Genomic DNA, 14376 nt, shown 5'->3' on the forward strand with positions numbered 1-14376 from the left:
GTTCAACGAATGGGTGCAGCTGCACATTTTCTATGAAGGGCTCTCTTATGAGTCAAAGAAGGTCGTAGACCATTCATCCGGAGGATCTTTGAACAAGAAGAAAACCATTGAGGAGGCTATAGATGTCATTGAAACAGTAGCAGAGAACGACTACTTCTATGCTTCCGAAAGAGGGAACACAAGAGGAGTAATGGAGCTAAACAATGTAAATGCTCTGTTGGCCCAAAACAAGCTCATTACCCAGCAGCTGGCTGACCTCACCAAGAAGATGGAGAGAAACCAAGTAGCAGAAATCTCCACTTCATCAACAACCCAAGAAGGAGTGAATGAAGAAGCAGAGGGTAGTCAGGAGCAAGCCAACTACATTGGGAATTCACCTAGGCAGAACCATGATCCATACTCCAAGAATTACCACCCTGGATGGAGGAATCACCTAAACTTTCGGTGGGGAAATCAACAAGACCAAAGCCTTGATCAAAGACGCCCAAATCCAAACAATTTCACATCTAGACCATATCAACATCCAATAACAACACCTCTCCACATTCATATCAAGGCCAGAACAACCCTCCTCAACCTGACCTATCATCATTTGATGAAAGAATCTCAAGGATTGAAAATCTATCTGAAGGCATATGCAAGGATATCCAAGACAACAAGGTGTTCAAGGAGGAAGTGCGAGCTAGTTTCAATAATCAGGGAGACACAATCAAGAGGTTGGAATCTCAAGTAGGATATCTCTCTGAGCAAATTCCCAAACCCACAGATGGATTCCCAAGTGACACAGAGAAGAATCCGAGAGGTGAAACAAAGAAAGTAAGATGGGAAGATTGCAAGATGGTCACTATAATTGATAAGGAGACTGACGACAAGCCAAGCAAGCTGTCAGAACAACCTGAAGATACCTCAACAGAGAAGGAGGAAAAAGAATACCAAGAACCAGAAATATCAAAACAGGAGCTGCTGAGACTCTATGCACCTTTTCCCCAACTGCTCAATGGTGCTGTGGAGTAGAGAATATACTCAAGATTTCTTGACTTGTTTGCATCTTTGCATGTGAACATACCATTCATCAAGACTATCCAACAAATGCCTACATATATCAAGTATATGAAGGAGCTGCTTCCTAGGAAAAGCTCACTCAAGGGAGGCCAGACTATAGTGATGAACAAGGGGTGCAGTGCCCTCATTCAACCACAGTTGCCTACGAAAAGAAAAGATCCAGGGAGTTTTCATGTCCCCTGTGCCATAGGAGAAACAGTGTTTGATAGAGCACTCTGCGATTTGGGAGCAAGCATCAACTTAATGCCCTTAGCCCTAGTGAAGAGACTGCAGATCAATGAGATATTGCCCACAGATGTGGTCATCAGGCTGGCTGACAAAACTCAAAAATAAGCAATAGGGGTGGTGGAAAATGTGTTGTTAAAGGTTGGGAAATACTACCTCCCAACAGACTTTGTCATCTTGGACATGGAGGAGAGTCACACTCACCCAATCATATTGGGATGACCATTCTTAGCTACAGCCAGAGCACTCATAGATGTGGAGCGAGGGGAGCTAATATTGAGGATCCATGATGAACAACTCAGCTTCAATGTCTTCAAACTCTCCCAAAAAGCTGACCAAGAAAATAAAGAACCAAGCAATAATATAAATGAGATGCTGACAGAGGAAACAAGCACTGAGGCACCACCAACACATCCGAAAACCCCACTGAATGATGAACAAGGCAAACAGCAATCGTCACAGCTCAAGGAGAAGCTGGAGGAACCTAAACCACCAGAGGCATGTGAAGACAACAACAAAATGCACTTAGAAGAAGAAGTCGCCAAGAGCAGTGAAGAATCAAAAGAGACAAAGAAGAAGGTACCAAGGAGGTGGAGGAACAAGAAGATCCCTACGGAAGATTTCTCTCCAGGAGATAAAGTGATCTCAGCCTACTTCCCAGATATCCCACCTGATCTCCCCACTGTACCATCTCAGTTACCAAAGGTCTTCACTATTAACAGAGTTCTCTCCTTGGAGCATGTAGAGATCATTGATACAACCAATGGATATAAGTCCAAGGCAAGAGGGGAGGACTTGAAGCATTATCAACCTCCCTGATGAAGGAGAAACGTCAAGCTAGTGACGCTAAAGAAGCGCTTCATGGGAGGCAACCCATGTTTTATTAGCTTTTATTATTGAATAAGTCAATATTCATGAATTCCAACCCAAACTCGGTGAAGTCCTTATATTGTAGTATATAGTGAAGAACAAGTTTGGTGTTCAAAGCATACCAAGAAAGCATGAATGCAACAGAGAGCATGCTAGTCTTGGAGCTTTGAACAAGACTTTTGATCACAGTGCTCCAAACTAAGTTTGGTGTCACCCCATGGTGCCACCAAAATGCATATAAGGATACACAGTTAGTTAGTTAGTTGGAGTTCATGAATAAACAATCTCATCTTTTCATCTCTTTATTATTTTAGCCGTAAGAATTTAAAGTGATTTCTTTTTGTGATAATTCTTACTTTTCTTATTTTATCTTTATAGGGAAAGGAAAAGAACATTGAAAGAGATTGATTGGATAATTTAATGGGAAAGGTTCGGCCAATTCATGAAGAGGGCACTACACACGTGCCTCAAGGGGAATGCATTGGGAATGGTTGCCATGCAACATTGGAGGAAGAACAAACTTGGAAAGCGAACCAACTCCATCATAAAGTTGAGAATCCTCGTGCTTACTCCATACACATCCCCATCCGTTCATCATACACCAACGCCATCAATCCACACCTTTCATCTCTTCATCACTTCTCTATATAAGTGAATCAAATTCACACCATCTCCACATTCAAAATTCATACCCCTTGCACTTCACTTTCCAGCAACCAATTCTTCAACCTCCCACTCTCTAAACCCCACATCTCTTCCCTTCACTACACCCCTTTTACTTTAACTTCATTCATGGCATCATCAAGCTCCAAGAGGCAGAAGAGGAAGGAACCAACGGAGAACATTCCCTTCGACGAGAAGAGATTCAAGACTGCCTTCCATGAACGAGAATTTGAGCGGATAAAGCTCAAAAAGATACTGCCCGAGTTAACCTTCCAAATCAATGAAGACGAATGCCCACAGATTCGGGAGAAGATTGAAGAAAGAGGGTGGCAATTGCTCACCAATCCAGAGGGGAAGATCAATACAAACCTCATCAAAGAGTTCTACACAAATGTGGTCAGAGAAGACAAAACCAGAACCCCAACCTTCAAAAGCTATGTAAGGGGAAAGGAGGTAGACTTCAGTCCAAATGCTATAATAAGAACTCTTCACCTGAAATCACCATACTTTAATGAGCCTAGCTATCATACAAGGATAAGTAAAAGCCAAGACAATGATGAGCTCACTGAGATAGTGACTGACATCTATGTTATAGCAGCTGACTGGGAGAGGTATGGAGATGGGAGACCCCGGTTCATCAAGAGAGGAGACCTTAGCCCAGAAGCCAAGGGGTGGTTTAAACTCGTGAGGAGGTCTATTCTCCCAGCTGCAAATAATTCAGAGGTAAATATTAATCGAGCAACTATGGTACATTCCCTAGTACAAGGTCGAGAAATCAACGTGCATGAACTTATAGCTGAGGAAATTCAAGATTCAACTGAGAAGCTTGAATCAGGTGCCAGGCTTTGGTACCCCAGCACCATTCTCCGATTGTGCACAAAGGCCAAGGTGGTCTTTGAGGATAGTAATCCAGACTGGGTTAACCCAGGGAGGCTAATGACAACTCAGCGTATGGCCTATACTACACTTGCTCAGTAACAAAGAAGGCCACAAATAGGGAAACTAAAAGCAAGGGAAGAAACTCACCAAGAGGAGTCTCATCAGGAAGAATATCATCAGGGAGAGCATCCTTACCCAGCCGATCTGAATATGAATCACCTTCTAAGAGCTATTGAAGATTTCAGGATGAGACATATGGAAGGACAAGAGCAAATATTGAACTGGATGAGCCAACAAGAAGAGTGGAAGAAACAACAAATGGAGCAGCAACAGGAACAATACTCCCAGCTCACTCAAACCATCCACCAAGTTACCGAGAGGCAAGAACGTCAAGATAAGCATTTGCAGGAACTCAATCAGCGACAACTAGCCCAAATGAAAGCATTCAATGAGTTCACTATACTTAATGAAGGACGACAACTACATCGGGAGGAGTTCCACGTCAACACTCAAGCCAAGTTGAACTACATGTCCAGTAATATGCATCAGCTACACTATGCCATCCCTACATATGATGAGGTCCAAAAAGATTTTGTAGAACAAGAAGAGAGGAAAGTGAAACAGCAAAAGGAGACACTCAAGAAGAAGATGGAAGATGGTGGTTTCTGGAAGAAGCTGCTTGGAAAAGGCAAGGGAAGTGGGAGCACAAGCAATCAAGAAGGAGAGCATGGACATCCACAAGAATAAAAGGTGGTGGAGTTCCTTCTTTGGTCCATCTTTCTCTATGTTTTAAATAAGGAAGATCTTGTATGAAATAGAACTTGCTTCCATTTCAGTTTAAACATTTCTAAATTCCTTCTTTTATGTTCTTGTTGAAGAGGTTTATGATATCTAGTCCTTATGTCACTGCATCTTTACCTTACTTAATTGTATATTTGTCCCTTGAAATCAGATGAAAAAGAGAATGAGTGTGTTTTTTTAAAAAAAGACCAGAGTGGAGTCCATAATATGGAAGTGCATTCATGAGATTTTGGTGGGATCATAAGTTAGCTAAGTTGGTTCAACCATAAGGTGGGAAGACAACTATCTGTCATGAATACTATACTTGAGACACACCCCATGAGACTAGATAAATAAGAAGATCCTAATAAGAAAAAGGAAAAGAACAATTAAAGTTGAGAAATAAAAGAAAAAGACTAAGCAATAAGGCTAGGCACCAATGGTTTTAAATCTTGAGGCATGTGTCTGTGGTGTTCCTGTGTGAGGGATCTACTTGGATGAATAAGCTCTTAGGGGTGCTTTATCACTTAGTAACTTGGGTTAACTAACTCGGGATTATCAGCTGAAAGTCCACTATCAAGAGTAACCCTCACCACAGAACATTTAGTAACCTAAAGAGGTGCTGGACACCAAGGCATCAAGAAAAGAAAATGAATAAACTATATGCCTGTGGTGTGTATGTATGGGGGAGAGACTTGAGGGAGTAAGTCCTTAGGGGTGTCTCAACACCTAGCACTTTGAACCAACTGGTTCGGGAGTGTTGGCTGAAAGCTTATCTTAAAGAGTTGCCCCCTTACAGAACACTTAGCCTGAAGAACACCAATAAGCCCTGAAATAACAGCAAAAGGATCAATAAATAAAAGTTTTATGGGATGCAATCATAGTAAGTATTCTAGGATATGATAAAGGTCTAAAAGCCAGGAATGAACCTAAGTTGCTATGCATGAAACCACCATAAAACCAGGGACATAACTTCCACAAGAATGACTCATTTCTCTTGGTATCCCATTCATCATTCTCTTGTTCCAGTACTTGCTTAGGGACAAGCAAGCTTTAAGTTTGGTGTTGTGATGCCAGGGCATTTTGGCCAGTTTCACTGACCTTTTCTTTACTGTTTTTAGGGTAGTTTCATGCATTTTCTTAGGAAATAAGCTAGTTTTGGGTAGATATTCACTTACACCTGGATTCAAGCATACATTGTGCATTTTACATGATTTCATGAGGATTTTGCATGAGTTTAGTGACAAATTGTATGCTGCATTACCCATGACTTGGACCAAAACTTTGATGCACTCTATTGCCTGATTTCAGGACCAAAGGAAGCAAGGAATGGGAGGTAACTTGCAGAGTTAATGAGAAAAGTGACTGCCAATAACGCTCTCGAAGCCATCATTACCCACGTTAAGAGTCACGTTAACTAAGTTAACTTGAACTTTAATGTGAAGAAGGGAATTCGAGCCAATGTTAGTGACACTTAACATTATCACTAACGTTTGCCAATACTCACAAGTGGCCACGTTAGAGTCCACGTTAACTTAGTTAATGTGGCCTCTAACGTTAAAAGGGGGAAAGGAAGCAAACGTTAGTGACATTCAACCTTGTCACTAACGTTTGCCTAAGTGCACAATGCCACGTTAACTCCCACGTTAACTTGGTGAACGTGGAAGCTAACGTGAAGAGGCAAGAGTGGTCGACAACGTTAGTGACACCCAACATTGTCACTAACGTTGGAAGCAACCACACAACCCCAAGGAGCCACGTTAACTTCCACGTTAACTTAGTTAACGTGGAGGCTAACGTGAGAGAAGAAGGTGATGGCCAACGTTAGTGACACTCAACATTGTTACTAACGTTGGAAGGAGCCACACAGGCCACTATGAGCCACGTTAACTCCCACGTTAACTTAGTTAACGTGGAAGCTAACGTGGATGAGTAAAAGATGAGCCAACGTTAGTGACACTCAACATTGTCACTAACGTTGAGGATGGCTAAGCAATGCCACGTTAAAGACCCACGTTAACTAAGTTAACGTTGGCTCTAACGTGAGACGTGGGGGCACATTGGAACGTTAGTGACAATGTTGAGTGTCACTAACGTTCTCGAAGGATGGCAAGCCCACGTTAAAGAGCTACGTTAACTAAGTTAACGTGGGCTCTAACGTAGGAGCAAGGGGGGCTTTTCAACGTTATTGGGAAAGTTAAGCCCCAATAACGTGTGCGAAGGACCTAGAGGCAACGTTAGTGGCAACGTTTGTGCTACTAACGTTGAAGTTAACGTGGCTTTTACTTAGGAACGTTAGTGAGAAAGTTGATTGTCACTAACGTTCTCAAACTCATATTTTCACTAAACGTTAACACCCCTAATGCCCTGAGCTAAAGTCTCTGCCCACTTCACACTTTCTCTCTGCAAGTAAAGCCAAGCCCAAATGAAGAAAAGAACTGCTTCAAACTCAAGATCCAAAGGCCCAAGACTTGAAGAACCAACTAGAAGATGAGAAGAGTAGTATATATAGGAGTAGCTTTGAATTATTTTAGACAGTTCTGGGAGTTGGAAAATAGCATAGAACTACTTCCTGTATTTACTTTCTCTGCACTTCTAGTTTTCATTATGTATTCTCCATCTTTGTTTTCATTTTCCAGAGCTATGAACAACTAAACCCCTTTCATTGGGTTAGGGAGCTCTGTTGTAATTTGATGGATCAATACTAGTTTTCATTATTCTTCTTCTATCTTTTCTCTTGATTTTACTTGAAAGCTTTCGATCTTCATCCAATTGGATAGTGATCTTGGAAAAGAAACTATTCATACTTGGATCTCTTCTGAACCTTGGAAGAGGAATGAAGAGATCAAGCTAGAAATGTTTTCTCATGCTGGACCGAATTGGGTTTGGATGGATATGTGACTATAATCCTCTCAATACTTGGTTTGGGAAATGCATGTGGTATAATCAGTGACCATACTTCATCTCTTCTCATGAGCAATTGACCAAGGAATTGGCTATTGATCAAGATTTGAGAGATTCAATTACAAGAAATTGTAATTCAATCACTTAAGATTGCCAAGGAGATCAATGAGTGCATTGATTGAGGAAGAGATGTAAATGAGATTGATCCGGAGAATGCAACATCTCCTAAGCCCAATGAACTCCCATTTCTGATCTTACCCATTCTCTTTAATTTCTGTTATTTACATTTATGAGCAATTCCCCCATTCCCATTTAAGATTCTGTAATTTACTTTCTGCCGATTACTTTCCCGCCATTTAATTTTCTGCAATTCTCAACTAAATTTCTGATTCGCTCAACTAGAACATTCCTCTAATTAAAGTTTCTTGATCAATCAATCCTTGTGGGATTCGACCTCACTCTATTGTGAGTTTTTACTTGACGACAAATTCGGTACACTTGCCGAAGGAAATTTGTTATGAGACAAGTTTTCCGTGCATCAGGGAATAGCTGGGAAGTAAGCTGAGATTACTTTATTCCCTGGAGAGAAGTCCTCTGTAGGGATCTTCTTGTTCCTCTACCTCCTTAGTACCTTCTTCTTTGTTCCTTTTGATGTTGCCTTGCTCCTTGTGACCTCCTCTTCCAAGGAGATTTTGTTGCTGGTCTCATATAACTCTGGTGGTTTAGGTTCCTCCTGATTTTCCTTAAGCTGTGACAGCTGCTGATTGCCTTGTTCATCAACCAAGGGGATTCCCAGATGTGCCGGTTGTGCTTCAGTGCTTGTTTCTTCCTTCAGTATCTCACTGTGATCTTTCCTTGGTTCTTTGTTCTCTTGATCTGTTTCTTGTGAGGGCTTGAAAACATTGAAAGTGAGTTGTTCACCATGGATCCTCAAAATTAGCTCCCCTCGCTCCACATCTATAAGTGCTCTGGCTGTAGCTAGGAATGGTCTTCCCAATATGATCAGGTGGAGGTGACTCTCTTCCATGTCCAAGATGACAAAGTCTATGGGAAGGAAGTATTTTCCAACCTTCACCAGCATATTTTCAACCACTCCTACTGCTTGTTTTTGAGTTTTGTCAGCCAGCCTGATAACTACATCTGTGAGTATTATCTCATTGATCTGTAGCCTCTTCATAAGGGATAAAGGCATTAAGTTGATGCTTGCTCCCAGATCGCAAAGTCCTTTATCAAACATTATTTCTCCTATGGCACAGGGGATGTGGAAACTCCCAGGGTCCTTCCTCTTTGTCGGCAACTCTGGTTGAATGAGAGCACTGCACTCCTTATTCATCACTATTGTTTGTCCTCCTTTGAGTGAGCTTTTCCTGGTCAGCAGCTCCTTCATATACTTAATGTATGAGGGCATTTGTTGGAGGGCCTTGATGAATGGTATGTTTACATGGAGAGATGCAAATATGTTAAGAAACCTTGAGTATATTCTCTTCTCTACACAGCCATTTAGTAATTGGGAAAAGGGTGCATAGAGTCTCAGCAGCTCCTTCTGTGTCAGTTCCTTCTGTGTAATTGTGGTTTCTTGATGATTCTCCCCCTGCTTTCTTGCTGAAGTATTTTCAGGTTGTTCTAATGGGTTGTTCAGCTCTTCCTCAGTCTCCTTATCACTTATAGTAACCATCTTGCGATCTTCCCATCTTACTTTCTTTGCTTCACCTCTCGGGTTTTTCTCTGTGTCACTTGGGAAGCTGTCTATAAGTTTGGGAATCTGCTCGGAGAGGTATCCCACTTGAAATTCCAGCCTCTTGATGGTGTCTCCCTGATTCTTAATATTGGCTCGCACCTCCTCCTTGAACACCTTATTATCTTGAATCTCCTTGCATATGCCTTCAAGTAGAGTCTCAATTCTGGAGAGTCTATCTTCAGATGATGGTGAGTTGAGAGTGGAGGGGTGAGTTGGGTTATTTTGGTTTTGGTATGGATGTGGAGAGTTGTTGTTAGGGTGGTGTTGATATGATCTCTGTGTGGACTGTTGGTGAGCTGCATGGTTGTTGGGGTTGTGACGTCTCTGATCTTAGCCTTGATCATGTTGATTTTCCCACCCAAAGTTTAGGTGATTCCTCCAACCAGGGTTGTAGGTCTTGGAGTATGGATCATGGGTCTGCCTGGGTGAGTTTCCAATGTAGTTGGCTTGTTCATGCTCACCTTCTGACTCTGCATTCACTCCCTCTTGGGTTGCTGATGAGGTGGTGATTACTGCTACTTGGTTCCTCTCCATCTTCTTGGTAAGATCAGCCAGCTGCTTGGTGATAAGCTTGTTTTGGGCCAGCAGTGCATCCACATTGTTCAGCTCCATCACTCCTCTAGTGTTGCCTCTTTTAGAAGCATAGAAGTAGTCATTCTCAGCTACAGTCTCAATGACATCTATGGCTTCTTCAATGGTCTTCTTCTTGTTCAGAGATTCCCCGGATGAGTGGTCAACTGCCTTCTTCGATTCATAAGAAAGACCTTCATAGAAAATGTGCAGCTGCACCCATTCATTGAACATATCTGGCGGGCATCTTCTCAGGTCCTTAAACCTTTCCCATGCTTCATATAGAGTCTCACCATCTTGTTGCCTGAAAGTTTGAACCTCAGCTCTCAACCTATTGATTCTTTGAGGAGGATAGAATCTTGCCAAGAATTTGTTCACCACATCTTCCCAGGTTTTTAAGCTCTCCTTTGGGAAGGACTCCAGCCATGTAGATGCCTTGTTCTTGAGTGAGAAGAGAAATAAGAGTAGTCTATAGGTGTCAGGATGAACACCGTTAGACTTCACAGTATCACATATCCTCAGGAAGGTGATTAAATGCTGGTTGGGGTCTTCTTGGACACCTCCTCCGAACGAACAGTTATTATGAACAAGGGTGATGAGCTGTGGCTTTAGTTCAAAGTTGTTGGCATGTATGGTTGGCTTTTGAATGCTACTCCCACAGTTTCCTGGGTTTGGGTTGATATAAAAGCCTAAAACTCTTCTCTCTTGCCCAGCATGATTTGCTAGACCTTCTCTGCCATGGTTGTGAGCCTCTTCTTCATGATGATTCTCCATATTTTCATCCACGTTTGGTTCAAAATACTCCTCCTCTTCCTCAGCACCAACTACTCTCTTTCCTCCTTTTCTCCATATTAAGTTTGGTGTTGTGATGCCAAGGCATCATAGGCTAGTTTCACTAGCATTTTTCTGTTAGTTTTAGTTGTTTTATGCATTTTCTTGAGCTTAAAGTAACCAAAAATGGTTAAATGAAGAACAAAGTAATGAACCATCCAAACAATATGATTTTGATGCAAATTCCATGAGTTTTAGCTATATTACTTAAATGCTATGAATGAAAGATTTCTCATGAAATTTTGCAAGACTTTGATGCAATTGTTTGGATGATTTCAGGGAAGAAGAGGCTAAGCAAGGAAGCAACAAAATCAATAAAGGAAGCTTGAACATCACATGTGGAGTTTAAGTTCCAGTTTAAGCCTAAACTGGAGCTTAAACGCCAAAATCATGAAGGATAAGAAATGCTGGGATTGAAGTTTAACCTCCAGTTTGACCTCAAACTGGAGGTTAAACGCCAGAATGATAAGCCTCACTAAAGAAGCATTCCACGTTTAACCTCCAGTTTGACCTCAAACTGGAGGTTAAACGCCAGAATGAGTATGCCACCCAGGGAGGAGTTCCACGTTTAACCTCCAGTTTGACCTCAAACTGGAGGTTAAACGCCAGAACCAGGAAGAGTACCAGGGAGCCATTCCACGTTTAAGCTCCAGTTTGACTCAAACTGGAGCTTAAACGTGTTCGATAGCTTTTCTACTCCAGGGTTGCTCTCTCCATCTCCACGTTTAACCTCCAGTTTGACCCCAAACTGGAGGTTAAACGTGTTCGACACCTCCAGGGCCACCATTCTAAGCTTCCACGTTTAACCTCCAGTTTGACCTCAAACTGGAGGTTAAACGTGTTCGACCTCCAGTATGCCTCCACCCTTTTCCACGTTTAACCTCCAGTTTGACCTCAAACTGGAGGTTAAACGTGTTCGACCTCCAGGGCTGCCCTTCCTATCTCCACGTTTAAGCTTCAGTTTAACCTTAAACTGAAGCTTAAACGTGTTCGACTACATGACTCTCCAGGGCTACCTTCTTCCATTTCCACGTTTAAGCTTCAGTTTAACCTTAACTGAAGCTTAAACGTGCTTCTACAAATGGCCTCACTGGAAGTGTCTGGCGTTTAAGTTGCAGTTTAAGCTTAAACTACAACTTAAACGCCACTCTTGAAAAAGGTTTCTGGGCCAAAAATATTGTGATTTAAGTTAGTCTTTGAGCACAATTATTAACTTAAACTTACTTTGGTATGAAACCCAATTGAATATCATGGTTTATGGGATTGGGCCTGAAGGATTGATGAGTTTGAAATCTCAATTTATTGAGTCATGTGTCATTATTTGATTATCACTAAGTTGGCTCAATAAATGTTACAGGATTTGGATCAACAACCTCATCAAGATTATGGATCATAAACCCAAGGCAAAAGGAAAGCAAGGAGAGGCCTCAAAGCCCAAGAAGCACAACTGAAGCTCAATATAGAAAGTGTATAAATAGGATAGAAGTTAAGTTAGAGGGGACTTTTACTTTCACTTTTAGCTAGTTTTCCTTTTCTTTGTAATTGAATTCAGAGCTATGATTCACTAAACCCCCTTTCATTGGGTTAGGGAGCTCTATTGTAATTCAATGAATCAATAATAGTTTATCTTCTTCTTCAATCTTTTCTCTTGAATTTTGTTAGAAAGCTTCTCGATCTAATTCCATTGAGTAGTTGTCTTGGGAAAGAAACTACTCATACTTGGAATCCTTCGGAGCCTTGGGAAAGGAATGGAGGATTCATGCTAGAGAAGCTTTCTCACAGTGGATTGGATTGGGGTTTGGATGGATATTGTGACATGTAATCCTACCAAATTGTGGTTCATGAAATTGTGTGGTATAATCAGTGATCAAGCATCATCTCTTCTTATGAACATTTAAACCAAGGGATTGGGAATTTGTTTGTTTTTAGAGAGCATTGGTGAGCCAAGGAATTGGGATCCAATCATATAAGATTGCCAAGCAAAATTCAATGAATGCATTGGTTGAGGAAGAGATATACATGTTTTGATTCGGAGATTTCAATATCTCCTAAACCCAATGAATTCCCCATTTCTGATTTCCACTTTCTCTTTACATTCAGCAATTCAATTCTTGCAATCACCCCCATTCCCTTTTAATTTCAGCAATTTACATTCTGCTCTTTAATTCATGCAATTTAAGATTCAGCCATTTAATTTTCTTGTCATTTACTTTTCCCGCCAATTTTACATTCCGCAATTCTCATCTCAATTCTTGATTCCGCTCAACTAGAACACACTTCTAATCCGAATTGCTCAATCAACCAATCCTTGTGGGATTCGACCTCACTCTATTGTGAGTTTTTACTTGACGACGATAACCGGTGCACTTGCCGGAAGGAATTTTGCCGATCGTGCAATTTCCTAAATCGTAGCATAACTAGTTTATGCGCATCAAGTTTATGGCGCCGTTGCCGGGGATTGGTTTTCGATTGACAATTCTCAAATTGGAAGCTAACTAGATTGAGCAATTTTCTCTTGCTTTGTTAATTCTGTTCTAGATACTTGTTGAATTTTAATTTCTGCACTTGGTTACATGCTTTCCTTCTTTATGCCTTTAAATTCATGCAACTAACTCACTGACTCACTAACTGTTTGAATTAATTCCTCAATTGAGCTAACCATACTCTTCCAGTAACCAAGAGTATTTCACTTGTTTGTGTTTGAGCTGTGTTCTTGTATGACAGGTAGGAGAGGAGAGACATCAACTCCTCCATATACCGAACCAGAGAGGACCCTTCATAGACTTAGAAGGGAAGCAAGAGGGAAGAGAGTAGTGGGAGAAGAGGAATCTGAAGGAGAATCTGAGGACAATTTTGAGGAAGCTTTAGATCTCAACATGGATAGAGAAGTTCACAACCATGAGAGAGCTGATGGAAACGATGCCATCCCTGAGAGGAGGGTTCTTAGTTCATACATAAACCCAACCTCTGGGAATTGTGGTAGTAGCATCCAGAAACCACCCATTCAGGCCAACAATTTTGAGCTCAAGCCACAGCTAATATCACTTGTGGAAAATCATTGTTCCTTTGGAGGAAGTGCTAATGAAGACCCAAACCAACATCTCACAAAATTCCTGAGAATTTGTGACACTGTGAAGTCCAATGGAGTCCAGGAAGATGCCTATAAACTGCTTTTGTTCCCATTTTCACTTAGGGACAAAGCAGCTAAGTGGCTGGAATCATTCCCAAGGGGGAGTCTAACAACATGGGATGAGGTGGAAAGCAAGTTTCTGGCACGTTTCTACCCTCCACAAAAGGTCAATAGGCTTCGATCTGAGGTTCAGACTTTTAGACAACAAGATGGTGAAACTCTCTACGAGGCATGGGAGAGATTCAAGGACTTGACAAGGAAATGCCCACCAAACATGTTCCATGATTGGGTGCAACTGCACATCTTCTATGATGGGCTCTCTTATGAATCAAGGAAGGCTGTAGACCATTCATCAGGAGGTTCATTGAACAGGAAAAAGACTGTGGAAGAAGCCATTGAAGTGATCGAGACAGTGGCTGAGAATGAGTACTACTATGCATCAGAAAGGCACAACACTAAGGGAGTCATGGAGCTGAACCATGTTGATACAATTCTAGCCCAAAACAAGGTGTTTGCCAAGCAACTAGCAGAGCTTACCAGGCAATTAGAAACAAAGCAAGTGGCTGCAATACACACACAAGATCAAGAGGAAGTAGGCATTGAAGGAGGTGATTGGGATGAGGTTAACTATGTGGGAAACCAACAAAGGCAATCATATGATCCACATTCCAACACTTACAACCCAGGCTGGAGAAACCACCCAAACTTTGGGTGGGGAAACCAA

General features: G+C 41.6%; 1 non-coding gene across 1 annotated transcript; it reads right to left on the reverse strand.

Annotated features, from left to right (window-relative positions):
* Positions 1–13824: 13824 nt before the first annotated feature.
* LOC148555642 (small nucleolar RNA R71) lies at positions 13825–13928 on the reverse strand. The gene has a single exon (XR_015886485.1). It is a non-coding gene; the product is annotated as a small nucleolar RNA R71 (small nucleolar RNA).
* Between the last annotated feature and the right edge of the window lie 448 nt (positions 13929–14376).

The sequence above is a fragment of the Arachis ipaensis genome, chromosome B6, assembly GCF_059453495.1.
Source record: "Arachis ipaensis isolate K30076 ecotype BB chromosome B6, ASM5945349v1, whole genome shotgun sequence".
NCBI classification, from domain to species: Eukaryota; Viridiplantae; Streptophyta; class Magnoliopsida; order Fabales; family Fabaceae; genus Arachis; species Arachis ipaensis.